This window comes from Penaeus monodon, chromosome 35 (genome assembly GCF_015228065.2).
Source record: "Penaeus monodon isolate SGIC_2016 chromosome 35, NSTDA_Pmon_1, whole genome shotgun sequence".
NCBI lineage: Eukaryota > Metazoa > Arthropoda > Malacostraca > Decapoda > Penaeidae > Penaeus > Penaeus monodon.
In genome coordinates, this window is record NC_051420.1 from 3,550,124 (window position 1) to 3,559,141 (window position 9,018).

At 37.4% G+C, this 9,018-nt stretch overlaps 1 protein-coding gene across 1 annotated transcript in view; it reads left to right on the forward strand.

Moving 5' to 3' along the window:
* The window catches only part of LOC119595182 (serine protease 33-like), a 30,928-nt gene extending 27,505 nt beyond the window's left edge, over positions 1 to 3,423 (forward strand). Inside the window, exon 9 of the mRNA XM_037944351.1 lies at positions 1 to 3,423. This exon is cut by the window's left edge and continues 408 nt beyond it. The gene's annotated coding sequence lies outside the window, so the exon portion shown is untranslated.
* The last annotated feature ends 5,595 nt before the right edge of the window (positions 3,424 to 9,018 follow it).

Sequence of the window (9,018 nt, forward strand, 5' to 3'; positions counted from 1 at the left end):
GTACGTTAGAAATAATCGAAAAATAGAAGATCTGAAAAATGAAGAAAAAAATACATAATGGCTGGTTCCTATCATAGCGTTTTCCTCTTGACAAGTCCAAGCAATGGGTGGCTTCGAGACTGTCTGTCTGTCTGTCTGTCTGTCTTTCCCTAGCGACAGACAGACACAAAGCCTTCAAAAAGCCACCGTTATGCGCACAATAGACCGCCCTTGCCGACTTTTACGCGCTTACCTACCTACAAGGTGTTTATTTACATATCACTTTTACAACGTCACTCTTTTGTTGTTTTTTTAATAAAATCCCATGACAACCATATCCAATACATATCCTAAGAGTTACCCGTTTGATATATATTGAGAAAATAAAAATTATATTGTAGTTTATGAATGTTAATGAATGATTGTTGCATTGATGGAGAGAATTTAAAGGAAAAAAAAAAAAACATATGAATTGTTATTCCGGAAAGTATGTTAAGCTTGTATGGGTGTTTCACAGAGCTGTGTAATACCTTCTTGCCACCCCTCATTTTTTTAAAGAAATATTTCTTTCTCGTTAGTTATCACATGAACTAGCACCATTTCAACCCGAACAAATATATATCTTTCTGAAATAGGATCATCCGAACGCGGTGATATCCTAGCATTTAAAACACATCAAAACCTCGTATTGATGAACAAAACCTAAGCTTAAAAAAGAAAAGAAAAAGGTCTGTTGCAGGTGACGGGGGGACTGACCTAAAATCTTCATGTGTTGTGTATAGTTGTAGCTTAGTAAGGGAGCCTGTTTCCTGTCAGCTTACGGACAGCATATATGTTGGTTAACCTCGTGACTATGAAAGAGCTCTGTGTCAGTGTCTCCCGGCAGTTCTCTTGACTGCAATTAGATGACGTGTATATTAGTGGTTACCCTTACCACCTCCTTACCCCCCCTTCCCTCCCGGCTGTGTGGACAGCGTTGTGCACTAGTGATATATATTTCTGTTGTTTTTTTTGTTTTTTGTTTTGGTTCTTAATGCTCCCCGTATGTAATAGTGTGCGCTAGTGGTTCCTTGAGATGTGTGTGGAGTATGTGTGCTAATGATACTAAGGCGCTCTTTGCTGGTGGTTCCGTGTCTCTGTGTGCTTCTCCAAAAGGTGTTGAGCTCTTGAACCATACATGACTTCTGCCGATAAATACTACGCCCACTAAGGTATAAATAGGAGTTTTTCCTTGTCATATATGGCTCAATAAATGCTTGAACCATGACAAAAAAAATACCATATTCGTAAATGTTGTACAGGAAGGAGAGAAGGAGAAGAGAAAAAAAAATTGTGGCTTCTTGGTTACCGTGCGAACTGTCTCTGGTTTCAGAGAATAATTTTATAATCTTACAATGACCTGTTGTAAAGAAACACATATCCAAAACTTAGAAGTAAAGTGTTTCTATGCTCTGTCTGGTTTTATTTGGAAGTAAATGGTTTGTGTATGGCGAGGAGCAAATTCTTGCGAGTTACATTATACAAACTTACTCCAATGAACAAATGTTGCATTCTGTCACTCTCCGATCTTTTTACTCGTAGCCAAAGATCTGGCGGGAATATCATAAGCTTTAATTATTTTTGACACATGTATACTTGTATAGAATTTTTCGGGTGTTATAAGTATATATTTTGCTTTCTACTCCATTATTGATGGAATTATTTTCTTTGCTATAGTATATTTGCATGGCAAAGTAAAGAACTGAATGAGAGGTACCGTATCGGAAAAGTATAGAGAGAGATAGAGAGAAGAAGTTTCATACAGTCTTGCCCAGTGCGAGAACGGATGCAGGCGACACACTTGCATTGAGATTTCTGTATATTTACACTACATTGTTCGATAGAGGATCTGCATATTTTTGGTATTAACTGACTTTCGTAGCGCTGTTTTTTGGGGCGGCTAAGTCCAATACAGCGAAGATAGGGCAGAGTGGCAGAGCGAGAGAGAGAGAGAGAAAATAGGAGGGCATAGGATATTCGTAGGAAACCTTAAACTGCCTATTCCTGATGTGAAAAATCGAGTCGCTTAATCGTTTTTTATGTGAAAAAAGTCATTTAAAATAGGTAACATAGAGCGAAATGAAAGGTTAATCTGCAATGACGTGATACTACGAATTTCTTCGATATTTATACACATACACAGTTTACTTGGCACAGATGATAGGAGAATCACAAGCGTATTTATAATTATTTATGTACTCAAAATACTCATATCTATCTCTACTGGCACATTAACCTGAGACTAACATCACATCGAAAAATCATTCCGTTCAAAAACAAACATAAAATCGGTAAAAAAAAATTGGCATACGTCAAAACCGATATATCTCTTCCTGTTTTCAAAACTAAACCACGTTTTAGACGGAATAGGCAGTTGATCAACCTTCCCATGCTGAGACAGGGTCCATTGGTATGCAGGATGCTTTCTTAATGATGCCTAATTGAGAAAGGAGGAGAGAAAGAGAAAAAGAGAAAGAGAGAGAGGGAGAGAGAGAGATAGGGAAAAAAAAAGACTATAAGTACCACAAGACGCCATGATATGAAGTCACTCCCGCGAATGGAGTCGGCGTGACGTCACTAGTATAATATTGCTAGATGGATCTGTTTTATATGTGTACTATTAGCTGAATAGACTAAGAGCCAGTATGCTTTAAATACCAGGCAAACGTGTATGTGCATATGAAATATATATATATAAGCCTGGGATGATTTAAGCGATACTGTGCCCTGGCCTAAAAGTTCGTGTAATGTGGCAGTTTTTCTGTAATGCCTGAAATATTGACATATTTTTGTTGAATCATTTATTGAAATATATGTGAGATATTTTCGTAGATATTAAGTAACAACCGCAGGGTGTACATAATGGTTATTTGAACTGATCTCATCCTATTAATAAAATTGACGGTTTCATCAAAGTTCTTTTTAAAAAAGGGAGAGAGAGAAAGGCGATATTCGGTTGAACAGCCGTACATGGAAAGCTCTAAAGAAATATACATTTAAAAAAAACTCTAAACGAGATATATATAGAACCTGAATATGTCTTCACACTCAAAAAAAAAAAAAGAAGAAGAAAAAAAAAGCAGGTGAAATTTCTTTTTCCCTGCACTTTCCAAACCACCCCATGATGGTCTTTACCAAACCATGGCTTCATCAGCGTTTCCATGTTAAAGGGCTGTTTAACCCCACGCAAAAGACATTGTACAGAGCGACCTAGCGACCAGGCCGTCCCCTCATGTGAGAATTTTCCGACGCGGATGAGATTTTTGTTTTCTGAAACCATTACCGCCCTGCTTCTTCCATTAAAAGTGTACTCAGACAAAAGAAACATATGACAAATGCTGCCTGTAATGTATAAATGATTATGTAAATTGGTTCGTGTAAAAATAAAACACACTATGTTTCAAGTCCCCTGCGTTTTATTTTTTTCTTTAAATGAATAAGATGAATTGATTATACTGAGTTTGATTATTTAATAATATCAATTGGAATGAGACGCATCAGTGTTAAAAAAAAAAAACACCAATTATATATAGACGCACCATAATAAACTACAACTGTGTCTCATAAACATGCCAAAGTGTCTTTAAAAAAATATAATAATAATAAAAAAATAAAAATAAAAAAGCATTGTTGAAGTATAGGATTTTTTTTTATCAAAGGATTGCATTTATATGTGTTTGTATAAATTGTCCCAAGTTTTCAGATAAGTGATTGTTCTGATATGATGGAACTAATTCAGTCGCTTCGGAAAGTGTTTAGAATAGTTCGAAGCTATATAAAAACATTGGGAAAAATAGACGCTTCGGTCAGTTTATCATTAATTAATTTTGTCTCCAGCAACTGGCATTTATATATGTCTACGAGCTGCCTAACCTCTAAATTATTATTGCTAATACTATTACCATCACTACTACTGCGACTCATATCGCTGCTTCTACTACTACTACTACCATCACTACTACTACTCTTACTATTATTACTACTATCAATACTTCAACTACATCACTACTACTACTAATATTACAACTACTACTATTTCTACTACTTGTACTGATATTACCAACTACTACTATTATTACTACTAGTAGTATCGCTACAACTACTACTATTACTACAACAGCTACTACTATTACTACTATCGTCACTACTTCTATACTACTATCACTACTACTACTGTTACTACTACAACTACTACTGTCACTACTACTACTATTACTACTATTACTAATGCTAATACTATCACAAATACTACTGCTATCACTATTATTACCATCACAAAAACTACTACTATACTACTTCAACTACTGCTATCACTACTTCTGCTATTACTATTACTACTACCAATATAACCATCACCATTACTACTACTACTATAACAACTACTACTTTCACTACTGCTACTGGAACTACTACTATTACAACTACTACTATTTCTGCCTCTACTCCTAGTATTAATAATATCACTACTACTACTATTACAAATACTATTTCTACTACTAGTACTAATATTACCACTACTACTACTACTATTACTCCTACTAAGCTACAACTACTATTACTTCTACGGCTGCTGCTACCATCACTACTAATACTACTATCACTACCACTACTGCTATTACTATACTACTGTCACTAATACTACGATCACTACTACAACTACTACTACTACGATCACTATAACTACTTGTATTACTACTACTGCTGCTACGGCAACTATTTCTAATATCACAATAACTAATATCACTACTGCCACTATGAGTAGCAGTATTACTAGTGCTCTCTGCTGCTACTACTACTACTACTACAACTATTTTTACTATTACTACTGCTGCTATTACTACTGACACTACCACTAATACTATCATTGCTACAAACTGCTACCATTACTACAACTACTACCATCACTACTACTACTATTGTTACTAATATTACTAACAAAAATGAAAATGAAGAGAATAATTAAAACCAAGGTATACATAACCAGGTAGCTCCACCTGAACCCAAAAATGAAACTGACTTTTCCTCCAAGAGTATTCTAACGGCTGTTGAGAGCAAGGAACTCGTCATTATCATATATAAAAGAGGGAAATTTTGGTTTTACTTCTGGTAATTATAACAGTATTGAACAAATTATAAAATTAATGATGTATCTAGCTATATCTGATATCTCACGGCGCGTTCCTATTGGCTTAATGTGATGTCAACAATTCTGCCTCCTTTTTGATCAGGTCAATATGTGCGATATTTTAGGGCAAGTATTTTTAAGTGTATTTTCTTTGAAAATGGTTCAGAAATAAAAAATGGTAAAATAACCACTAAAAAAATGCATATTGCCGAAGTTGACAACTGGAATCTGTCCTGGTGGTACGGGGCTGACCAAGGAGAGGTGGAAGGCTTTATGGTTTGCAGTTTATTGGTGGTCAGACCTGTCCAGAAAGATTACCAGTGGGTATAGAGGGAAGTTTAAAGTGGGGGTAATAGTCGGTGGCTGGAATGTATGAAAAGCAGGGTTGGTGGATTGTGGACAAGGTGGCGAGTCGTGCTAATGCATCTGCTTATTCATTGCCGGGGATCCCAGTATGGCTGAGTATCTAGCAAAACTTCACCAATTTCTGTTGTGTAGACTGACAAAACAACTGGTCTTGTATGTTATGGACTATAGGGATGATAGGGTTTATGGCCTGTATGATATTGAGTTACATGAGTTAGTATACAGGGTGAAGGATGAGGAAGAGATGGAAGACATGCATTGTAAAGCGCAAAGAGGATAGCATATAGTTCTGTTGTAAGGACACATGATTCAGGATGAAGGGGAAAATTGTATGTGTGAGAAGGAAAGACTACAGCAAAACCAGTACCTGAGGTAGATTTGGAGCCATCTGTATAGACGTGGGTACTGGGGTGACTAGAAATATGTGAGGAGGATAGGTGGGATGTTTGATTTGGGTGGATCAAAGAAAATAGAAGAGCAATTACAGGAGGAAGGTATTACCCAGGGAGGGAAAGATTGGGCAGAAAGGGATTGGATATGAATGGGTGAATGGGAGAGCAGAGCGTCCATACAAACAGGGAAAGGGGTAGGTAAACGTAGAGCTTAGAAGGTATGAAAGAACTGAGGGACACTTAGTTGAAGAGAGTAAATTGGTGAAAACAAGCTTAGTTTCTCTATGACAAAAGAGCGCGACGTCGGAAAAGGGATGGTAGACCTGATCCAGTGTTTGGCTCTCAACTGGAGAGGATTGAAAGGCGCCTAGGGGTATACGATGACCACTATGGTGGATTATGTCAAAGTGATTGAGAAGGGAGGCAGAGGCAGAGGAATATGTATGAAGAATATATATCAAGGGTGGATATGATTAAGGTAATACGAAATGGGAGAAGTGTTTGTGAGAGTCTGTTAGAGCCGGAGGCGATGGCGGACTTTTTCTTTAATTAACGGAAAGTTTGAAGTTAAAAATGGCACCAAGGAATTTGTCTGAAGGACAGAATTGGATGGGAGCATCATATAGGAGTGGAACTTGGGTGCCTATTTGTGAATGAGATAAGATAATGAAAAAGGTTTTAGGGGTAGAAAATCGAAAGCCATGATTGGTAGCCCAAGAAGAAATTGAAGTTATTGCAGACTAGAGAAGCTGACGATGAATAGATATAGAAGGACCAGAGGCAAAGACGGCTAGATCATCTATGTACAGTGATGACCGGATTCCTGGCGGTAGAGCTAAAAATAGTTTGTTTATAGCAATGAGAAATAGTGTGGGGTTGAGTGCACTGCCTTGTGGGACACCTATAAGGTAAAGTAAAGAAGAGGAAGTAGAAGTGGCAAATCTGACACGGAATGGCTATGCCATTGGAAGATAATTGTTGAAAGACATGGTGCCCCCATGTGGTACCATATACTCTTTCTAGATCGACGAAAACAACTAGTACTGAATCACAGCATGCAAATGATGTGTTTTGTGGTTCGAAGTAGGCTAGGGGATCAGCTGTAGCTCGACTGCAAATCCAAACTGATTTATAGAGATAAGGTTGTGGTATTCGAGGTACTACATTAGCTAGATGTTAACCATCCTTTCTGGTAATTTGTATAGGCAGCTTTTGAGTGCTATGGGATGGTAGTCTTGAAGAAGGGTACCGGGTTTGTTTGGTTTTAGGAAAGGTAGTACAAGGGTTTCTCGCCAGTGGGGAGGAAAACTACATAACATACGGTAATGTATCTGGACCTTCGTGAGTGTTGCAGCATGACTCTAATGCATGATAGATTCTATAGAGGACAAGGAGGAGATAGGTGTACACTCTTTGTCTGATTTTAAGGAAGATAGATGAGAAGAGAGGTAAGATCTGCTACTGACCTGGCGAATATAGGCAGCAAGTTCAGTAACTACTTGAAGAGGATGGCTACTATAGATATGGAGGACGGGGCAGAATGAGGATGTTTACCTGATAGCTTACGGACCGCCGCCAGACTGCAGAGACAAGTGTGGATGATTTCATGGAGGAAACATAATTTTGCCAGCTGTTTGTGATGGAGTTTCGTATTATATGGTGAAGATGAGCTGATGGCTTTTTAAATTATATAAGGGGCTGTTAACTGACTGGAGTTGTGATGGTAGCTGTTCCAGGCTGCATGCTTCAACAGAAGTGCTTTAGTACAATCTGGGTTCCACCATGGAACACATTCTGAAGTGCTAAGTCGGGAAGTTTGGGCAATGGCCGTATGGGCTGCACTTAGGATACTGTCTGTGAAGTATAGAAGCATATCTGAAGTAGAAGAGAAGGATGAAGGAGAAAGATTAAGGGTAGAGGGAGAGGTGAAGGTATGCCAGTAAACTCTGTTAAAGCACCACCTAAGGGGATTCGGAGGTGGGATATAGGAAGTAGGAGAAAGGAGAATAGGGAAGTGATCACTATAATGAAAGTGTTCTAGTACTGACCAACACAAGTCTAGGCGAAGGGAAGGAGAGCAAAGAGCAAGATGTAATAGATGTAGCTGCAATATGCAATTTCTTGAGGACATGCTTCCACAGTATATTTTTCATATGAATGCAGATGGATGCCTATGCACACTGGCCTAGAATACTCTTTCCAGGCAAGGCTTCAAGATGATAATAATAATAAATAATAATAATGATTGCTAGCCTTGTATTAATAACCCTTGCTAGCCCTCTACGACCCACCTGCTGGGAACCATTGGTCTAAAACATAAGGAATGATATGCATAAAAGATGAAAGACCATCTTTATTGAAACACAAAGGGTATACTATATGTACATAAGACAAAAAGCTTATTAAATCTTTTAAAGCAAGTGGTATTGCTGAGGAGACAAAAACTGAAGGCTACATTTATATATTAGTAATATTGACATCTTTATGAAGATATTTGTAGCACTTTTATTAAGAAACATGTTATTCAATATTTTCAAAATCCTCATTATCATCTTCCTTTCATAGTTGCTTTTATTGTAGTATGAAAATAATTTTTTTAATTTGTCTTTTTATTATCATTTTAGGACAAATACCTCATTTTCAACACTGTTAGTTTTCATTAATGCTAAACCTACCCTACATATTTTTGTCCTGAATGCAAAGAAAAAATATATAAAAATATATATATTTTTTAGATTATTGCTAATTGCCATTAACCATGCAATTGGTCTCTCAAAATAGGTTGGAACAAGGGAGGAGGGGGCAGGTGAGGGAAGGAGGGATGGAGGAAGAAGGAAGGGGAGACGAGGAAAGAAAAGGGGAAAGGAAAAGGGGAAAAGAGAGGGAGAGGGGAGATTATCTAAGTTCTCCTTAACGGAACGCATACATTGGGTTAAACCGCTATCGTATCAGTTAAACTACTATTATTCCATTTTTAGGAAGTTGATTCTACAAAAATACAACAGAATCACTTATGCACTACTTACTGATTGCAGTACTTTTTCTTTTAAGCCGAAATCTCCAATAAAAGTGGTTCTACAAAGATCTCCAGTACCCCTATAGGTAATAAGACTCCGA